Genomic DNA, 22,475 nt, shown 5'->3' with positions numbered 1-22,475 from the left:
CGTGCCAGGGCTTTACCCCCATGTTTAAGTCCCAGCTGAAGGACCAGTGTTTTGAGAACTGCATGTCAAGGCTGGACCAACCACAATCCTCTTTAGTTTCCGTTTTTGGTCATGTTGTTGGCATCCGTCTGTCTCAAAAGACAATGGAGTTCGCCTCTGGGGGTGAAGTCAAACGGCTGCGTTGACAGCACTGAAGTGACTTCTCCAGGGCACAAGCCTGGGCAGTGTGTAGGGATGATTATTATTTATTTATTTATTTATTATTATTATTATTATTATTATTATTATTAATACCACACCCATCTGGCTGGATTTCCCCAGCTACTCGAAGAAAACCCAATCATCATTTGCTCCGATTCAGCAGTAAACGGTGGGTTTTCGGGGGGGCGGGGCGGCAGAAGTGTTGGATGAGCCGTAAAGGTAAAGGGACCCCTGACCATTAGGTCCAGTCGTGGCCGACTCTGGGGTTGCGGCGCTCATCTCGCTTTACTGGCTGAGGGAGCCGGCGTACAGCTTCCGGGTCATGTGGCCAGCATGACTAAGCCGCTTCTGGCGAACCAGAGCAGTGCACGGAAACGCCGTTTACCTTCCCGCCGGAGTGGTACCTAATTATCTACTTGCACTTTGACGTGCTTTCGAACTGCTAGGTTGGCAGGAGCAGGGACCGAGCAATGAGAGCTCACCCCGTCGCGGGGATTCGAACCGCCGACCTTCTGATCGGCAAGTCCTAGGCTCTGTGGTTTAACCCTCAGCGCCACCCGCATCCTCTTGGATGAGCCCTAAACCCCCCTTTTTTACCATTTCTGCAACTGGTTGGATGTCTTGCTCCATTAGGGGGTCATTGCTTCCCCTCCTTCCACACCTAAACCTACGAGCTCTAATTTTATCTCTGCCAATTCCTGAGCGGTGAAAGGGAGATGATGAGGCCAGCAAACGTGTCTTCCCTGCCTATGAATATTTCACCGGCACAATCGCCCAAGGTTACTTAACGGTAAGACGGACAGCGCTGCCTCCCTGGGAATTTGCGAGATTTTAAAAAAGCGAATATTAAACGTTTCCGCGAAGCTGCTCCATTCATTGTCGGGCCGGTGAGTGGTTTTGCCGTTGCCGTGGCAACGGCTACAGTTGCTCGGTGGGGATTTTGAAAAGCTTCCACCCGTTAATTAAGGAGCACTTTTTGGGGGGGGGGGAGAGAGAATCCTTTTCAGAGAGAAAGCTCGTAATTTTAGACGCCTTCCCGTAATTATTTGGACACAAAGGTCACCTCTTGTAGGGTGCTTGGGACGGAAGATAAAAGTTTTCAACCTTCTGAGACAATTTTAATTAAAAGATTTGCCCTCCAGTACCCAGAAACAACCCAGTATTATTATTATTATTATTATTATTATTATTAATTTTGTAAGGACTCATTTTGTTTTTCCCCTTTATGTGTACACACGTCTATTTAAAAATAAACTCCGATGGGAAGGTCATCATCCACCTCCTCTGTGTTTGTTTTGGCCTGGGATGCCATTCCACGTTCCTAGAAAAGTTCCCTAGGCCTTTTTAAAAACTCTCAGGGAATGTCGTGGGTGCAAATGCCTTGGACTCCCTCCAGCTTGTGCAGAAAGTCCCCTCAAAGGATAGGCTCAAAATCGCTTAAGATTTGGTACCCCCCTTCCTAACAACTCTCATTTCTTCCTTAGTCCTTGGTAGTAACAGAATTAGAAGTATAGATTTCGTTTTTTCCATTCCGGGATTTGGTTTGGGAGTTGTAGGCCCTGTGCGTGTAGGAGTAGTGATGGATGGATCTGACCATTGTGGTTTCTCTCAGTTTTTTTGTTTTTTCCAGCCTAATTTCAGTTTGCCATTTTTCCACCTCCGTGTGTGCATTTTTTTTAAGTCCTTGTAAAAAAAAAAGTCCATCGGCCTGTGAATGAGCATTGCTTCCCCTGTACAAATCTTTGCATGCAGTTTTCCCATGTATCTTGAGACATACGCACATTTAACTTCCGCACATTCAGTTTTATGCTTTGGGCACCCAAAAAAAAATATTAAAAGGGATGGAAAGGGGGCAGGGCATCGGGGGGGGGGGAGACTTTGGCAATCCCACCCACCATCAAAGTCAATGTGTTTCAACTAGGCAGAATTTTGGCTTTATGAATTCCCCCCAGAACGCAGCCTCAGCGTACATTGAGAGTCGTGTGTATAATGCATTTTGTACGATTTTTTCACATATGTACCTGCAAACACCATTTAAAGCTCTGGAAAGCCTTTAAAAACAAAAACAAAAATCCACCCAACTCCAACACAATTGCTCTCTGCAAACCACCTCTCTAAAACTCCAATTCTTCTCTGGACTCAAAGGCTGGTGCAAAGGCTTCCGGGATTGCGAGATGCTGTTTTGTGCCATTTTTGCCCCTTTTGTGCAGGTTCGCATTGATGCACATGTGTGTCGTCACGCATGCCTTGAATGCGCCTGGGGAGTTGTCTGTAACGTTAGATGGAAGTACTGATAGCTATTGTTTTTATTTTTACTCGTATGTTGTTTAATTGATTTCCAAAATACTGATAGATAAACGTAAAGGTAAAGGACCCCTGGACAGTTAAGTCCAGTCAAAGGCGACTCTGGGGTTGCGGCTCTCATCTCGCTTTCAGACCAAGGGAGCTGGTGTTTGTCCACAGACAGATTTTCGGATCGTGCGGCCAGCTTCTGGCACAGCGGGACTCTGTGATGGAAACCAGAGTGCACAGTAACGCCATGTACCTTCCCACCGCAGCAGTACCTATTTATCTACTTGCACTGGCATGCTTTCGAACTGCTAGGTTGGCAAGAGCTGGGACAGAGCAATGGGAGCTCACCCCGTCACAGGGATTCGAACCACCGACCTTCTGATCGGCAAGCCCAAGAGGCTCAGTGGTTTAGACCACAGCGCCACCCACGTGATAGCTATTGCATTCTCATTGTCAGTGGACAGCCTGTCTCGTGTCTTGTCGTTGCGTGTGTGTTTTCTGTCCTTTTATTTTAACAAACAAACCTGTTTTCCCCCCTTCCTTGTTAGGTTTGACATTTAAATAGTAAATACTAAAAAGAAGGTGGAATTACGAATGAAATCTAGCAAAACACAGTCTGGGGTTCAGCAGCCCTATGTGAGTCTCTGGCCACCCTGAACCCCTGAACTCAGTCTCTTGGTTAGTGGGTCTTCCTCGCTTAATGGGAGAGAAGGAGGGAAGGCCTTGTGTCAAATGGATGATGTTTGATTCATTTCCTGGCTCTTTCTTCCTGAAGATAAAAAGCTACCCATCTATCTGCTTTCTGCCAATTCAGAACAGACTCTCAAAAGTAGGAGCCGGTTTGTACAAGACAGGGGTCGGAGGTGTGCGTGTCCATTAGGGAGATGTTTTCTTGCTGGATGATGATAACCTACTTGCAGTTTAGTCCGTGCCTCATTGTGAACACGCTCCAGATAGATGCAGTTGTTAGCAGAACGACTGGAATAAAGCAGATGGGAGTCTGGAAAGGAAAGAAGTTGGTACAGTGGTACCTCAGGTTACATACGCTTCAGGTTACATACGCGTCAGGTTACAAACTCCGCTAACCCAGAAATACTACCTCGGGTTAAGTACTTTGCTTCAGGATGAGAACAGAAATCATGCTCCGGCGGCGCAGCAGCAGCAGGAGGCCCCATTAGCTAAAGTGGTGCTTCAGGTTAAGAACAGTTTCACATTAAGTACGGACCTCCGGAACGAATTAAGTACTTAACACGAGGTACCACTGTATTGCATTACAGAGGTAAACGGAACGGGGAAAAAATCAGTATGAGGAGAAATAAGCAGAAAAGTTGGTCTTCCTTAATCCAGGCCTACACAGGGGGGAAATACTCATTGAGAACCACTTTTCCTTCAAATTCCTCCAGCTGTCAAATCTCAGCCACCTTCCTTGCTGACAGCTAGTTCCCAACTGACTAGGTCCTCCAGGCAGTCGGAGTCTGCTGCCATCCATGCCCATAACAGAGTCACACGCTGATGATCTCCGCTATTGTGCTCCCAACAGGATGAGATCATGACAGTACGGCAGGGATTTTCATGTTGCTGAGGTTGTTAATGGTAATCAATAATAACAGTAACGGTAAATTAATTCACAGGTCGCTTAGTCGCCGACGTGGCTTCTAAGCGGCTTGCAAGTATAAAGCCAATTGCAAAATAACAACGACAACATAATTAAAAGGCACAGCGGAAAAGCACCATTGAAACACTGGAATAAAAGCCCACAGTTCAAATGTGCACATGCTAAAAGGGCCATTAAAACTGCACCACAATTGCAAAAAGCCAAGTAAAACAGGAAGTTTAGGTCAGGAGAGCAAACCAACGCTTGTCTTAAACAGGTGTGTCTTCAAGAGCTGGCAGAATGCCAATACTGATGGGGGTCTCTCATATTTCAGCAGGGAGAACATTCCTTGCTGCTGGGGCCACCACTGAGAAAGCCCACCTCCATGTTGCCACATGGCAGTAATCAGCCCACGACAAAACTCGCTGGGTTGTATTTGTTGGTTGTAATGCTCATACCAGGGAAAGGAGGGTAGGGAACCTACTCCAGAGTTGCTATGGGCCTTATATGTAAGTAAAGGTAAAGGGACCCCTGACCATTAGATCCAATCGCGGACGACTCTGGGGTTGTGGCGCTCATCTCGCTTTATTGGCCGAGGGAGCCGGCGCACAGCTTCCAGGTCATGTTGCCAGCATGACTAAACCGCTTCTGGCGAACCAGAGCAGCACATGGAAACGCCGTTTACCTTCCCGCCAGAGCGGTACCTATTTATCTACTTGCACTGGCATGCTTTCGAACTGCTAGGTTGCCAGGAGCTGGGACAGAGCAAGGGGAGCTCACAACTACTTACATATAAGCTCACAACGGAAGCTTATATGTAAGTAGTAAGTCCTTAAAGCTGGTGTACGTTAAGTCCCTAGAGCATGTATGGGGGGGGAAATAGGATTGAGCGAGTGAAGGGGCATGCTTGAGATTTTGAAGGAATCGCAAGTGGTATGGAGGGAGCATTAGTTAGTCAGCTAGCCTTAAAACTTCATATTTTGATTTAGTGATTGTGAGCACTCCCTGGTGAGATCAGGGGGCTTCAGGGTTGGAGAGGGTGTAAATTTTGCCCTACCTTTTAGCACCTCACCTGGTGGGGCAGAGCTGTAACAGTGACCCACAGTGGGAGGGGCAAAGTGATAGTGAGGTCAGGGCTGGGGGGGGAGTTGGACGTCATTGTGTCACCCCAAAAGAGGGTAAAAAAAGATAAAGGACCCCTGGACAGCTAAGTCCAGTCAAAGGCGACTATGGGGTTGCGGCGCTCATCTTACTTTCAGGCCGAGGGAGAGGGCGTTTGTCCACAGACAGTTTTCTGGGTCATGTGGCCAGCAGGACTGAACCGCTACTGGCACACGGAGGACCGTGACGAGTGCCAGAGTGCACGGAAACGCTGTTTACCTTCCTGCCACAGCGGTACCTATTTATTTACTTGCACTGGTGTGCTTTCGAACTGATAGGTTGGCAGGAGCTGGGACAGAGCAACAGGAGCTCACCCCATCGCAGGGATTCAAACCGTCTACGTTCCGATCGGCAAGCCCAAAAGGCTCAGTGGTTTAGACCACAGCGCCACCCGCGTCCCTCCCAAAGGAGGACAAAGCAAAGATACGCATAGGATTTCCCTGTGATAATATATATATAGATATATATATCTATATCTATATATATCTATCACACTTATATATGTTCAATATATAATATTATCATGTGATATATGTGATAACATATGTATAGAAGGAATTTGGAAGGAAGTAAGACCACCCAGCCCTTCCCATACAGAGCTGTCCACTGTATAGCAGGATACGTGCCCATCCCTGTTTAATAACCACCAAGGCCAAATATTTAATTCTACTATAAAAAGCAATGGTGTTTATGACTTGTGAGTCTCAAGGTATTTGCAGGCTAAGCCAGTGTTATTTTCAACCCAGCAGGCTATTAATATGCTGGCAGCATCTTTAAATGTCAGGACGTAAACTTTTTATTTTCACAAGTACCCGCAAGGGTGGGGGGTGGGGGCAGTGTGCTGCTGAGATAATTTGGAGGGCTGGTTAGGCGAGACAAACGTGCAGAACAGAGGCAAAGGGGTGGATCAAAACCCAGGAGAAAGAAACATCAAGAATTGTGGTGCGAAAGGTCTCGGTCAGATCAGGTCAAGGTACGACAGCATCAGGCTTATGTTACGGACAGGTGCAGAAGGGCCCTAATAGGGCAATAACTTTCCATCAATCAGTTTGGGTTTTGTGACTGTTTCTAGAATATTGCATATGATCATACATGGGTACATACAGTGGTACCTCGCAAGACGAATGCCTCGCAAGACAAAAAACTCACTAGACGAAAGGGTTTTTTGTTTTTTGAGCTGCTTCGCAAGACGATTTCCCCTATGGGCTTGCTTCCCAAGACGGAAACGTCTTGCAAGTTTGTTTCCTTTTTCTTAACACCGTTAATACAGTTGCGACTTGACTTCAAGGAGCAACTCATAGAACGCGGTGTGGTAGCCTTTTTTGAGGTTTTTAAAGACTTTGGTGATTTTTGAAGCTTTTCCAAAACTTTCCCGACACCGTGCTTCGCAAGACGAAAAAAATCGCGGAACGAATTAATTTCGTCTTGCGAGGCACCACTGTACTGTAGGAATGGATTTAGGCACTAGGAGAGAATATATTGTTATTGTCCTTCCTTGCTCACATGAGCGAGTACAGTGGTACCTCGGGTTAAGTACTTAATTCATTCCGGAGGTCCGTTCTTAACCTGAAACTGTTCTTAACCTGAAGCACTACTTTAGCTAATGGGGCCTACTGCTGCCGCCGTGCTGCCGGAGCACGATTTCTGTTCTCATCCTGAAGCAAAGTTCTTAACCCGAGGTACTATTTATGGGTTAGCAGAGTCTGTAACCTGAAGCGTATGTAACCCGAGGTACCACTGTAGTGTTTTGTGAAGAAGTAAAAGTAGTATTTACTTACAGAATCTATGTCTTGAAGCAAGTGTTACAGTAGCAAAAAGAAGGCAGGTTTATAGCAGGGGTAGGCAACCTAAGGCCCAGGGGCCGGATGCGGCCCAATCGCCTTCTCAATCCAGCCTGCAGACAGTCCAGGAATCAGCATGTTTTTACATGAGTAGAATGTTTCCTTTTATTTAAAATGCATCCCTGGGTTATTTATGGGGCCTGCCTGGTATTTTTATTTATTTATGGGGCTTGCCTGGTATTTTTACACGAGTAGAATGTGTGCTTTTATTTAAAATACATCTCTGGGTTATTTGGGGGGCATAGGAATTGGTTCATTTCCCCCCCCCAAAAAAAAATATATAGTCCAGCCCACCACATGGTCTGAGGGACGGTGGACCGGCCCACGGCTGAAAAAGGTTGCTGATGCCTGGTTTATAACTACTATCTAAGTTACAAGAGTAAAAAACCTAAATTCAAAATGGTGTCTGAGCTGCAGAGCTCAGACACGCACGTGTGGTCAGCTTGGAGGGATGATGCGGAAAGAGAGTTTCCCAGACAAGAAGGAGGTATGTAGTGTCACAGTTTCCTGCCATGGCAGACAAAGGAAGTGACCTCACAAGAGTTCTCTCTAGCAAACCTTACAGGAAAGCTCTGCGACCCTCGGCCCCTTCATATGACTATCTGGGAAAACATGGATTGTTGGTTTGACTGCAGTAATGTCCCACACATTGAACGTGTGGGCAGCTGCACATCCGATCTGTAATATACATTCATTCCGTCGGTTTTTGTGTTGATTTTTCGAATTCACCACCCGTACAGTGATTCATGCAAGCATCTTTGCAGACTTTTTGTACATGTGTACAGAACTTGTCATGTGTGAACAGCACTTCCCCTCTTTCTTCACTGTAACATGTGGTTTCATCTCCTTGTTTGAGTCATTTCCCGGGATCTCATTTCCTGGAAGAGAGTGAGCGGGGAAAGGGTCTATTTCACCCAGGTCCAGCGTGTGGGCTTCCCATTGGGGCATCCGATTGGCAGTTGGTCCCTTACCTTTCCCGCCCCAACCTGGCCACAGTGATCCATGCGACGGTCGCCTCCAGGCTTGACTACTGTAATTCGCTCTACGCGGGGCTGCCCTTGAAGCTGACCCAGAAACTCCAGCGGGTGCAGAATGCTGCAGCGAGGCTCCTCACGGGGTCTCTGCCATGGGAGCATGTTCACCCAGTGCTTTTCCAGCTGCACTGGCTCCCGGTGGAGTACAGGGTCAGGTTCAAGGTGCTGCTTTTGACCTTTAAAGCCCTTCACGGCCTAGGACCCTCGTACCTACGGGACCACCTCTCCCAGTATGCCCCACGGAGAGCCTCAAGGTCCATAAATAGCAATACCCTAGAGGTCCCTAAGGAAGCTTAGCCTCAACCAGAGCCAAGGCCTTTTCAACACTGGCCCCGGCCTGGTGGAACGCTCTGTCTCATGAGACCAGGGCCCTGCGGGATCTGATTTTTTTCTGCAGGACCTATAAGACAGAGTTGTTCCACCTGGCCTTTGGCTTGGAATCCTTGACCCCCTTCCCCTCTTTCCTTTCTTCTTTCTCCTTCTGTGATGGAACTCCCATTTGGTGACTTCCCTGGCTTTTTTCTGGCCCACGTAGGACCAGTCTGGATAGTTGGCCTTGGTGAAGACTTGACGTTTTCATCCCCCAAAAAGCTTTTGATTTGAGTTCCTACTGAAATGAAGCTGCATTTTAATGTTGTGTTTTAATCTTGTTTTTAAGTTGTATTTCAATCGATTGTTTTTAAACTCAGCTGCCCTGAGCTCGGTCTTGGCTGGAGAGGGCAGGGTATAAATAATAATAATAATAATACTGTGGGAAAAGGATGCTGGTCTAGAAGGACTATTGGCGTGATCCAGCAGGCCAGACTCTTCTTAACATCCTTAGGTTCTGTGCTCTGTGTGACTGTGTGTTGGCAAACCATACCACAATGGCTGTCTTGAGCTCCATGTCGGAAAGTTGGGATTTCGGAAACAAATTCCGTAGGGGACAATTCATGCCTAATCTTTTCCCCACCCACTATTTTTTCCTCTTCCAGCCAAGCTCTGAAAATGGAAGAAGCAGAGGGTGGCAGTCAATTAGGGAAGGGCATTTGCAAACAGAATTGGCAAAAACCAGGAAAACGTGATCCTTGTAAATCTCCCCTCCTGCATTTGCGTTAACTGGCGGATGAATGTTTGGGAAATGTGTTTTTTTGGGGGGGGGGATACTGTGCAGTCCTGCCCTCACGTAGATGTTTTTGGCAGAATCTTTTCGGACGTCCTCATTTCCAGATCCTCCACATTCGCTTTGCAAAGTGCTCTGGGCCTTCTCTGGGAGGAGAGGCCTGAGAGAAAGAGTTAATATTAGGTCATCTGAGCCGTATGTCTCTGCCAGACGAGATTTGTTCATAGTGATGTTATACGCTCGCCTAATTCCAAGAGGTTGAAGTGCTAAAACTCTCCCGCCCCGGGAGGCAATCCTACACTCTAAGGTTTCACGGCTATGTATCATGAATCTCTGGTGCCTGGGTTTTTTGTGCTGCGTTCAGTACATATCTGGACTTTCTGTGCATTTGCTTAAACTTCTTGCGCTGAAACTCCTTCCTGGTTGTGAAAGTCACTATCCTGAAACTTGTAGATTTATTTATTTTTTAAGTTTCTAGACCTCATGGGTCTGGAGCAGTGTTCGATTCCTGCATTGCAGGGGGTTGGACTAGATGACCCTTGGGTCCCTTCCAACTTTACTCTGTTCTGTTCTATTCTATTCTATTCACCAAAATAATCCCTGGATTTTTCAAGGTGGCGCTGTGGGTTAAACCACAGAGCCTAGGACTTGCTGATCAGAGGGTCGGCAGTTCGAATCCCCACAACAGGGTGAGCTCCCGTTGCTCGGTCCCTGCTCCTGCCAACCTAGCAGTTCGAAAGCAAGTAGATAAATAGGTACCGCTCCGGCGGGAAGGTAAACGGCGTTTCCGTGCGCTGCTCTGGTTCGCCAGAAGCGGCTTAGTCATGCTGGCCACATGACCCGGAAGCTGTACACCGGCTCCCTCAGCCAATAAAGCGAGATGAGCGCCGCAACCCCAGAGTCGGTCATGACTGGACCTAATGGTCAGGGGTCCCTTTACCTTTACTTTAAGCAAAGCAAACATATGGAGATACATTAAATCTGCACATTTTCTTCTGATTACTCCATGGCAGAATTTGTCAGCCCCCCCCCCCAAAAAAAAAATTCTCATTGAGCAGAAGGCCCTTAGCTAAGTCCTGTGCCACATGCTTTACATGCAAAAGTTCCCAGGTTCCATTCCTGGCCAGTACAGCTAGGACTGTGGGAGAGATTCCTTTCTGCAACTTTCTGGAAAGCTGCTACCAGTCAACATCAATACTACTGAGTATGATGGCCTGAGTTAGTAGAAGACAGTGTCTTAACGTCTTTAAAAATTCCAGCCTCACAGACAGGGGTCGCCAATGTGGTAACATCCAGAATGTTGTGGACTACAACTCCCATCAGCCCCCACCGGCATGGGATGGTGGGAGTTGTAGTTCATAATTATTTGGAAGGCACCACATTGGATGACGCTGTGGGTTAAACCACAAAGCCTAGGACTTGCCGATCAGAAGGTCGGTGGTTTGAATCCCCGCGACGGGGTGAGCTCCCGTTGCTCGGTCCCTGCTCCTGCCAACCTAGCAGTTCAAAAGCACGTCAAAGTGCAAGTAGATAAATAGGTACCGCTCCAGCAGGAAGGTAAATGGCATTTCCGTGCTCTGCTCTGGTTCACCAGAAGCAGCTTAGTCATGCTGGCCACATGACCTGGAAGCTGTACGCCGGCTCCCTCGGCCAATAAAGCGAGATGAGCGCCGCAACCCCAGAGTCGTCCGCGACTGGACCTAATGGTCAGGGGTCCCTTTACCTTTACCTTACATTGGATATTCCTGTTGTGGAAGGACAGTGTTGTTTTCAGGCCCTAATCAGGATTGTTCCTTGCTAAGTAGAAATGTGTACTCAAGTTATTTGGGTAGGATAATTCACACACGGGAGAAGGAAAGAAGGGCACACTCACAAATCAAACAGGCCCTTTCGGGTCCTTGATGCCATAACACAATGGCTCTCTCGACTTTTAGTGCTTAGCAAATTCCTCACCCTTGCAGGCAGTTATCACTGGACCTGTCACATAGCCAAGCTAAATAATTAGCTCATAAGCCAGGCTCGCTCAACTCCTTAAATAATATTTTGTTGTGCAAGTCTTTTGGGTTTCTTCTTCTTTTATCAGCAAGGCTAAGCAGGGCCTTGCTCTGAATGTGTCGTCGTAAATCTCCTTCTGGAAAACCAAATTCGACACATTCGCCCTTCCCTCATAAGGAATCCAGCGCTCGGAGAATGAATTCATTGTTAGGATAAGTGATAAATGACTTGCGCATCCTTCTGTGGTGCCTGAAAGTCCTCCCAGAACAGCATCGTTTTGGCTTCTTCATCCCAATGACAACGGCCTGCCATAAGTCCCAGACGTGATTTCAGTGCACAAAAATATTTCGACATCATCTTTTCCCCGCCAGCTGGTGGTTCCCTCCCAGGCTGATGAGCCTTTCACCGTTGCAGCCGCAATTCAAGGAAACATGCCTTTGCAGTTGCCGTCTTTCCCAAACTACTGGCTGGGGTGTTCTCGTTTCCTACACCCCTCCCGCTAGTCTTTCTGCCACCTCATCATCCCACTGGAGAGAGTGCTTGCACTTTCCTTCTTTTTGGGCAGAAAACAGCCCTGCAGATGATGTAACTTGGAATTTTTCCGCCCTCAGCGCTCGCTGCAGACGGCCGATGACCACACCATCCTCACAAGACCCATATGGCGAAATGTTACGGTCTGCAGATGAGGGAAACACTGGCAAATAACAAAGATCTTGGTGTGGGTGTGTCAAAAGAGTCTATACTGACTTTAAAAAATAAATAAAAATCTCAAAGCTGCCTAAATGCTGCAGGCGGGACGCAACACTTGAAATAAAAATTCTGGTGCCAGGACGGAGACCCAGGACCAGAGTGGGAGATCAGAACAGGCCTAGCATGAGATTTATTTTTAGAAGTAGAAGAAATTCAGAAAAAGGCAACCAGAATGATGGAGCAACTTCTGTTAAAACGTATGTGAATTCGGTATTTGGTGCCTTCCTTTAGGATGCTGGCACCCTATCTGTCTGTTTAAGTATTTGGCTTGAGTGGTACATGCCCTGGTTATCTCCCGCTTGGACTACTGCAAGGTGACCCAGAAACCACCCAGAATGTGGCAGCTAGACTGGTGACTGGGTGTGGCCACGGAGACCATATAACACCGGTCCTGAAAGATCTACATTGGCTCCCAGTACATTTCCGAGCACAATTCAAAGTGTTGGTGCTGACCTTGAAAGCCCCAAACTGCCTCGGCCCAGTATACCCGAAGGAGCGTCTCCACCCCCATTGTCCAGCTCCAAGGGCCTTCTGGCAGTTCCCTCCCTGCAAAAAGTGAGGTTACAGGGAACCAGGCAGCGGGCCTTCTCGGTGGTGGCACCTGCCCTGTGGATCACCCTCCCATCATATGCCAAGGCGATAAGTAACTATCTGACTTTTAGAAGGCATCTGAAGGCAGCCCTGTTTAGGGAAGTTTTTAATGTTTGATGTTTTATCGTGTTTTTAATATTCTGTTGGGAGCTGCCCAGAATGGCTGGGGAAACCCAGCCAGATGGGCGGGGTATAAATTATTATTATTATTATTATTATTATTATTATTTATTAATGTATGTTGGAAGCCACCCAGAGTGGCTGGGGAAACCTATTCAGATGGGTGGGATACGAATATAATAATCATCATCATCATCGTCCACTTTTCAGTCTCTGGTTTTAGCTGACAGAATGTGGAACTAGTCCCTAGCTACATGTTTTTTTAACATTTTGTGCGGATACTTATTGGGACTTCCGAAGGATTTCTGAAAACGCTGGAATTCGTGGACATCCCATGAAGCTGATTGTTCAAAGAGTCAGGACAGACCTCTCAGAAAGAGAGAGAGACGCAAATTTTGAACACATTTCATCCCAAAGCATGCATTTATGCCGGAATGTGCATTTTTGTTTGCATTTAAAACTAAAATACACTGTTGTTGATGTTCACACTTCCCTGTGATTTCTGCTTTTTGTGTGTGTGCTTTTTGCTGAGGACGACATTGCAAAATTCAGAGCATTGTTAAAACCAATGGGTAACAGTACCCTGATCTGCATATCAGTCTGGGAAGTACAAAATAGGTGGATTTGCTTAAAAATGTGGGCTGAACAACCTCCTCCGACATCCCTACCCAAGTGGGATGACCCCCCGACCTCTTAATCACATGCAACTCTCTAGGCAGCGTGAGGGCATATTCCTGCAGACAATTTGCCCTAGACCTCCCCGTCTTCGGCACATCTGTTGTATTAACAGCTCAGGAGAGCACGTTCGATGGGGGGGTCAGCCACAAGGTCATCTTCTAATGCAGCGAACCCGCTTGCCCCATGTGCATTAACAAGGAAGGGGTTTTTGTTTTTTTTTGTTGTCCATTAAATAATGCATGCAGGTGGAAACTGAGTTTTGAAATGCTTGTCAAATATTCATGGGGTTAAGCAGGGTAGTGCCGGAATCAATGGGGTCGAGGGAGGGGGAATGAATACAATAAATAAAGCGGTCCGATTCATAATCCATTGTAAATATCAGCCCTTGAGGACGAATTGTTGGGGCTGGGAGAGGTCCGCCAGAAAATTTAAGAGGGGGGGTGGAAATATGAACAAGGGAGGGGTTAGCATGGAGAGAATGAGTAGAGGGACTCCTTTGTTTTATTTTCATTTATTTTCTAATGTTTTATTATCATTTTGTATGTGCTGGAAGCCACACAGAGTGGCTGGGGCAACCCAGCTAGATGGGCAGGGTACAATTATTATTATTATTATTATTATTATTATTATTATTATGGGCAGGGTACAATTATTATTATTATTATTATTATCATCATCATCATTATCGTTAGTGTTATTATTAATGCTCTGCTCTTCTACTTAGTAAGTACCCACAGCAGCTTACAGTAGAAATAACAATACAATAAATAATCATCTTCTTTGGCGATCCCTCGTAGCCGAGTAAGATTGTCTTCCATAAACATGGTTTTAACAATGAGTCCATAAGTGACTGTGGAGGCCAATTCTGGATCCACACGTCCTTCCACAGTGGGGACATTGGTTTCCGGATGGGAGTTTATCACGGTGAGGATTTGCCAAGCGTGCCTTCCTCTTAGCACGTTTCTCCCTTGCGTCCTGCGTTCGAGTGTCTTCAAAGCCCATGACACTGTTGGTATAGGCTGTTCTCCAATTGGAGCGCTCGCAGGCCAGTGTTTCCCAATTGTTGGTGTTTATACGACATTTTAAAAAATTTGCCTTGATACAGTCTTTAAACCTTTTTTGTGGACCACCAGCATTACGCTTTCCATTTTTAAGTTCGGAATAGAGTAGCTAAGTTTGCACGTGCGCGGGTCACGTTTCGGCGCTTCTGCGCATGCGCATGACGTCATTTTAACGATCTGCGCATGCGCACGTAGCGAAACCTGGAAGTAACACGCTCCATTACTTCCGGGTCGCCGCGGAGCGCAACCCGAATTTGCCTAACCCGAAGCTTATTCATCCCGAGGTATGACTGTATTTCTGTTCTCCGCTAAACTGAGATCAACCAAGGCCACCTCGCTCAAAAAGCCCTGCAGGTTGACTTGTGTTAAGTTGTGTGCAATAATGGAGATCATCCAGCCCCCAAATATGCTGGGTTTACCCAAGATCGGTCACAAGCTATCTTGCTCCAGAAAGTACGTTGCAGGGAGTCAGCTGCCATCCTACGAACCTCTTTTATCTCCCTCTTGTCTCTTTGAAACCAGAGTCTCTGTGACCTTCCGGTCTTTTGAACTTAACCACACTTTCTCATCTCATAACCTACGTTCCCCCAAACCTTCCCAGCCAGTTGTTGCAATAATCGCACTGACAGGCGACGTCTAGCGGCAGAGAAGAAATCGTGGCAGCAGCAGCAGCTGGAGAGATGGTTTCCTAGAATGACGTGGCCAGGCACACACTCCTGATGAGTGCAGAAAGATTTTTCCTTCGTTCTGCAAGGCTGCCTTATATCAGGGACGTGTCAGCCGGGTGTGAACGACATACACACCCCACTTCTCGTTCTAGCAAAACAAAACGCGAGGACTGTCTTGCGGGAGCAGGCCCCAGGTCCACCGTCTCCAGCATTTGAACTTGTGGTGCTGTCCGGTGTAATTCTCCTTAGAAGTTCACCTGCAGCACCCGAAGGAGATGGCACCAGCATCTGATAATTGGAAGTGTGCTGCCTCTGAATATCTGAAGGCCTGTCCTCACACTATTAATATTCACTCTAGAGGTCCCGGGCCCTAAGGAAGTCATATTAGCCTCGACCAGAGCCAGGGTCTTCTCAACACTGGCTCCGGCCTGGTGGAACACTGTCTCATAAGACCAGGGCCCTGCAGGATCTGATTTCTTTCCGCAGGGCCTGTAAGACAGAGTTGTTCTGCCTGGCCTTCGGCTTGGAATCAATTTGATTCCCTCCCTCTCTTTCTTTTTTCCTTTCTCCTTCTGTGATGGAACTCCTATTTGGGGACTTCCCTGGCTTTTTTCTGGCCCATGCAGAACCAGTTTGGATACTTAGCCTTGGTGAAGACTTGACATTATTATTATTATTATTATTATTATTATTATTGGTAAAGACTTGACATTATTATTATTATTATTATTATTATTATTATTATTATTTAAATGGACTCCAAATCAACCTCACTTCCACAAGCTGAATTGGCTGTTATGTGATTGAATCCCAACCCACAAATAGCGACATCCTAGAAATCATAGAATTGTAGAATTGGAAGGTACCCCAAGGGTCATCTAGTCCAACCCCCTGAAATGCAGGACTCTCATACATGACTGACAGGTGGCCAACCAACCTCTGCTTAAAAACCTCCAAGGAAGGAGAGTCCACAACCTCCTGAGGAAGACCATTCCACTGTCGAACTGCTCCGACTGTCAGAAACTTCTTCATGTTTTATAGGAATCTCCTGTCTTGTAACTTGAAGCCATGGGTTCGAGTCCTACCCTCCAGAGCAGGAGAAAACAAGCTTGCTCCATCTTCCATGTGACATCACCAAATCGCTCCCAATAAGCTGTTTTGTGCACCCAAGTGCCACGGAATCTTAAAAAGGAGAGATGGAGAGAACCTTTCGCTTCAGAATTACGTTTCCATTCAAATGCAAATACGACATGCATTAATAGAACAGGTCACATGGCCAATAGGGCATTCCTGCCCCCTCCTGTCCTAGGCAGCCCCTGTGGCCCCTAAAAACTCACTTGAGAGTTAAGGGACCCTCCATAACAGAGCAGGATGCAGTGCTGCAGAATGTAGATGTAGAATAACTCACTGCAAGCAGAAAGCTAGGATGTCAGAGAAGGTTGGAACGCTGTCTCCATGATGCTACTCTTTTCCATTCAATGATGTTATTGTAGAGTAGAGCTTGAAGGCGCATCCGTCTCTTCAGTCATGGGTTCCCAGTTGTTGTTCGACTACAGTTCCCATCCTCCCTGACCATTGGCTAATCTGGATGGAGCTCATGGGAGCTGCAGTCCCTGCAACGCATGGTTCCAGCACCTGCAATCTGAAATCCTGCATCCCAGCAAGAGCATATAAGTTCTAATTATTATTATTATTATTATTATTATTATTATTATACCCCGCCCATCTGGCTGGGCTTCCCCAGCCACTTTGGGCGGCTTCCAACAAAGATTAAAAATACATTAAAATATCACACATTAAAAACTTCCCTAAACAGGGCCGCCTTCAGTTGTCTTTTAAAAGTAAAATAGTTGTTTATTGCCTTGATATCTGCTGGGAGGGCGTTCCACAGGGCAGGCGCCACCACCGAGAAGGCCCTCTGTCTGGTTCCCTATAACCTCACTTCTCGCAATGAGGGAACCGCTAGAAGGCCCTCGGAGTTGGACCTCAGTGTCCGGGTAGAACGATGGGGGTGGAGACGCTCCTTCAGATATACTGGACCGAGGCCGTATGAGTTTCCTGATCACGTTTTCCACCTATGAAATAGAAGGCTTCAGAAAACAACATTGCTGCTAGGTGAACCTAGCGCCCTCCTGATATTTTGGATTACAAGTCCCATCAGCCCCAGCCAGCAAAGTCATGTGGCGATGGGCTAATGTCTGAAGCGAGCTTCTCATTGCTCTTGGCCTTCGCTTCATTGAGTGTGTGTTTGTGGCTATTGCAGCTATCCCTGCCGCCTTAATTTATGTATCATCTGACTCCCTTAGATCCTTTATTTATGGTTTCCATAATGGGAGGCTTTGTTTTCCTCGTTTTATTTTGTGTGTGCCTTTTGAAAGCCCCTTTAATGTGGGATGTGGTGTGCCTCCCCCCAAAAATTCAAGAAACCACCGCTCCCCCAATTAATGAACAGGCTAAACAAAAACCTTCCGACGTAAACGTTGACCTTTCAACACCTCCAAACTGCAACCAGTGTGGCAGATAATTAAAATACGTTCTGGGGTGCTGATTGGATCTGGCAGCAAGTTTGCTCCACGCGCATCAGATATTTTCCCAATGAATGTGGGCAAATGTGACTTCAGTTACATGGATGATTCTTAAGGATTTGCTTTGTGCATTCAGCCTTGGCCAATCCTCCCCTTTTCCACATCAGTCTCCCCCTGTCTTCAGGGCACATGGGGCATCTCGACAGCACCAGAGAGGGATGCTGTTGTAAATAAAAATTGCCCTTTTCCCTTATGGGAAAGAGCCCATATAGAGTCCAAGAGGCCATATAGAGTCCTTACATAGGTTCCCTATTGGTAGGAGAAAATAACAGAGGCCAACCAGAGAATATTGAGAAGCAAAGCAGCTAGTAAGCTTGATCTTTATTGATCTGTTGCAACAGGGTGCTCCCCTCACATGCAGGAGAGAGGAGGGACCCAGAAAAATGGCGTGCAAAGCCTTATAAATACTTTTGAAATTTGAAAGACCACCCCTCAGATACATCATACCTACATCACAAAAAAAGGCAGTCTTAACACAGAAATTTGAATGTTGTTTTTCTCCTGTCCTTGTTTATCTCCTGTCTGGCAGGTTACTTGATTGGATTGCCTGGGGAGCCTGGCCATTCTTTTGTAGTGATAAATACTTAGTTCCTGGGCCAGGTCACAGGCTCACACCCTATTCAAACACAGACATACCCTTAAGACAGGATTTGTGAAGGAAAAGACAATGGGGAGGCTTTTCCACTTTGACCTTGCAGAGAAAACATTGGCTCAGTTTAGGAATCAAAATGGTTCCAGGTTGGTCTTCCTGTTCTGATCTATGTACGTGCGGTTATGAACATTACCATATATCTAAGACTATAAAATTCCTATCACAATGCACCGACTGAGCATGCAGAAGCCAGATTGTTGATGAAAAAAGTTGTTTCAGAGTAGTTTTTACAGTTACATCAAAAATTACTGATTTGGTTATACTAGTAGAAATACATAGACAGATAATTATTAAATTCTTGTGAGGTTTAATAAGTTAACTGTTTATATTTGGACAACTTTTCTGCTGTACTTTATTGGAAGGAGAAAAAATAATCATTTCCTTAAAAACAATTTAAACAATTTATTTAACTAAAACAATAATGTTACAGCATTATGTATCCATGTTTGTTACCTGATTTGTTTAAACGATTAAAAAAGCAATACTTAGACTGAGTTTTAGCACACATAAAAAACTTAAAAGAAATGCTTATTTCCTGATGAATAGCCTTTGGACTATAATGTAACTTAAATAGAAAGATTCTTCCTCCAAAAGCATTTTATTTTTAAAATCCGATTTAAATCAAAAAAATCTGTTGTTGTTGTTTTGTTTGTTTGTTTTAAATCATTGATTTTTATCCACCCTGATTAGAGGCAAGTTTTGTGGTGACGCGAGACAGAGCCTTTTCTGTGGTTGCTCCTAGATGGCACAATTCCCTCCCAAGAGAGGTTAGATTGGCTCCCTCCTTGTTCTCTTCCACCAGGAGATCAAAACCTTTGTATTCGACAGATCTTTGAAAATTAGGGTGCCGGACTGCTGTCAGGGTCTCTGATGCTGGTTCTTGGTGTGTTTCACTGCTTGTAACTGGTTTGTTTTTATTTCTTTGTATTTTATAACAATGTTTTTTTAAAAAAATTCTGCCAGCCACCTTGAATCCCACCTTGGGAGAAAGCCAGCGAATAAATACATTAACTTAATAATTATTAATAATAAGACCTTATAAAATTGGGAGATGCTGACAGAATTACATCTCCCTCCGGAAGAGACCCCTGTCAAAAAGCCCTGAGCACAGAAGCATAGGAAGCCGCCCTCTATTTTTATTTTTATTATTATATTTTATTAAATTTTCAAACGTTTAACATACACACTTCAGTACATAGTAATTTTCCCCCTTCTCTTTTGTCAACTTCCCATCCCGTTTTCCACGGTGTTTTAATTTCTTCCCCCTCTGCTGCACACTGTCTTCCCTTTCTTATATCATAACGACAATATAATAATCTCCAATTCCTCCTGTTGCTCAGAGTTCAAATCTTGCTCGCCAGTGCATCATTCGGTAATATTTCTTTAAGTGATCTGAAAAAAAGGCTTCCATCCTTCCACAAAACAATCATCATTAGTTTCTCTTATTTTGGCTGTTAACTTGGCCATTTCTGCATAGCCCCATCACCTTGCTTATCCATTCCTTGTTGGGAACCTCGTTCCATTTTTGTGCATAAAGAATCCTAGCTGTTACATACCTAAACAGCTGAACCCTCTCTTTTGTTTTAGAACAGGAAGCTGCCTTCTGTTGAATCAGGCGTTTGGTCCATCTGGCTTGGCGAAGCCTACCGTCTTGACAGCAAACCTCCAGGGTTTCGGAGAGGAGCCTTTCATAATCTTACCTGGACATTCTGCATGCAAAGCAGATGTTCAACCACCAAGCTCTACCGCCCTTACCCCAAAGAGCGGCTTTCAATCAGAATAGACAGTTCTGGGTTAGATTAATCAACGACTTGGTGCAATAGCACATAGGTTCACAAAGGATGCAGTTCGGTTTTTTTGTTCATAGGTGTTGCTCTCAATTTCCTATTTAATTCAGATGTGAGGGGATATTAAATCCTAGCTCCCTGAAGGCATTGATGCATCTTAGCTACTCAAGCACAGAAATTAGATTTGGCCAGCCAGCCATGGCATGGCTAAACTGAGAGACCTGTGCGCTGCACATTTTTGCGGGGTGGGTGAGGGATAAGGCAAAAATGACTACAAACCCCACCTATCGGTTTGCCCGGTGACAAATCGTAGCTGTGTGCAGCCATTTCCTCTTTACATCTTAACAACTTGGCAAATGCAAGGCCGTCTTAAGCATTTGCCGTGGTTTCCCAGAGTTGCAGACCTTTTTTTAGAAGAGTTTTATCACTACCCGAAGGAGTCTCAAAGTGGCTAACATTCTCTTTTCCCTTCCTCCCCCACAACAAACACTCTGTGAGGTGAATGGGGCTGAGAGACTTCAGAGAAGTGTGACTGGCCCAAGGTCACCCAGCAGCTGCATGTGGAGGAGCGGGGACGCGAACCCGGTTCACCAGATTACAAGTCTACCGCTCTTAACCACTACACCACACTCGCTCCCAGTGGAGGAGGTAGGCAGCAGCTGGAGGGCAGGGCCTCCAGTGGGGAAGACGCGGAGGCTGGACATGGTGGCTCCCGCTTCGTGCCGCTGTGGCCACGGCAGGTAGAGGCTCTGGGCACGGCATGGCGGAGGCGGGCGAGGGTGGCGATCTGATGCTGGGAGGCGCCGCGTCCAGCTTCTCGTCTTCCCTGGCGCCCTCCAGAACTTGGCGCCTGTCTCCCTGCGCCATTGGCCTCTATGGATAAGACACCCCTGGGCAAATGCTCTTTTCAAGGAGTCGCCCATTCCCAAAAGTTACAGGTATTATTATCACAAATATTAATAAGTGGGACACTGCGATATTGGCAGTGTGGGGTGTCCCTCATGGGTAATCCAGCACTGCCCGATCGTTCTGACTCAATAAACACACAAGACGTAACCGGCTGTATGTTTGAAAAAATAATATAGATATAATACTATATATATATATATATATATATATATATATATATATAAAATAATATATACTATTCATTGTATTTCACAGAGCCTAAGACAAGGATTTCCAGAATATTAGCCTTGTTTCACCGTCTTGGGCTTCATCTGTAGTACAAACTCATATATGATATCACAGGACAGTGGATCTTATAGCATAGTAGTAGAAATCCTTGTCTTAGACTCTGTGAAAGGATTCTGTGGAACTGCAACAACCTTTCGTGTGCACTGTCTACGAACAGACAGGTGGAATAGACACTTTCACATATATGGACCTTATGCATAAACTGATTAGAGAATGAACTGATCCACTGGGTCTTCTACTTTTTTCATTCAACTTTATGAGCTTCTTTAGTTGAAAGCTACAATTCAGTACAATGAATAGTATATATTATTTTTTCAAACGTACAGCCGGTTATGTCTTGTGTGTTTATTGAATATGTTTCACATAACCAGAGGTTTGTTGTAGTTTTGCAATCGTTCTTACTCAGCATAAGCCAGCTTACTATGTTTCCATGGAAAAGATAATCTCTCCCTGATGATGGGTTTTGTCAGATTGTGTGAACAGCTACCCTTCCCCAAGAATTCATGCACAACGGGCTCATGTACAGTACTTTCCTCGTGTTCCCCTCATGCGCTAGGGGCTCTGCTGTGTTTCCTTGTTGGAGAACGTGGCCGAAAGCAAACAAACCCAGCTGCTGGTTAAAATACAACATTGGTTTAAAAGGCGCTTTGGCTGTGTAAACAGGTGTCACCAGAAAGTACGCATGTTTGCATTTCGTTTCGGGAGTAAGACGCAGCAGGATTGGCTGTGCGGCTTCGGCAGGGAACGGACGGCTCTGTTCTAGAGCCAGGTAAAGTCGTCACAATCTTCTGCTCTAAAAACACTGCACTCTTAATTCATAGAATCCTAAGAGTTGGGACCACGAGGGTCATCTGTTCCAACCCCTTGCAATGCAGGAATCCCCCCTTCCCTTGGCCAATGTGGCACTCAAACCCACAGCCCTGAGATTTGAGAGCATGGGTCAGCAAACTACGGCCCAGGGGCCGGATCTGGCCCAATTTCCTTCTGGATCCAGCCTGCGGACGGTCCGGGAATCGCCACGTGGATCAGTGTGGAGATTCTGATTTGGGCTGCACCATTCCCCCCCCCACACACACAAACACACACTCAGCACAGCGCCTCCTCCCTCCCTCCCTCCCTCCCTCCCTCCTCCTAGCTTCTCCCTGCCCTGCCTAGAGGAGGAAGGG

At 46.0% G+C, this 22,475-nt stretch overlaps 1 protein-coding gene across 2 annotated transcripts in view; it reads left to right on the top strand.

Annotated features, from left to right (window-relative positions):
• Positions 1-22,475, top strand: part of GAB2 (GRB2 associated binding protein 2) — a 148,834-nt gene that overhangs the window by 37,034 nt on the left and 89,325 nt on the right. Inside the window, exon 1 of one of the 2 annotated variants that reach the window (XM_081002094.1) lies at positions 805-991. The exons of the other annotated variant lie outside the window; for it this stretch is intronic. The gene's annotated coding sequence lies outside the window, so the exon portion shown is untranslated. Of the gene's footprint in view, positions 1-804; positions 992-22,475 lie in introns of those variants that run through there. 2 annotated transcript variants of the gene reach the window in all.

Source organism: Podarcis pityusensis (genome assembly GCF_964106645.2).
Source record: "Podarcis pityusensis genome assembly, chromosome: 4".
NCBI lineage: Eukaryota > Metazoa > Chordata > Lepidosauria > Squamata > Lacertidae > Podarcis > Podarcis pityusensis.
Note: the sequence above shows the minus strand (reverse complement) of the source record. Positions and strands in the feature narration are given on the sequence as shown.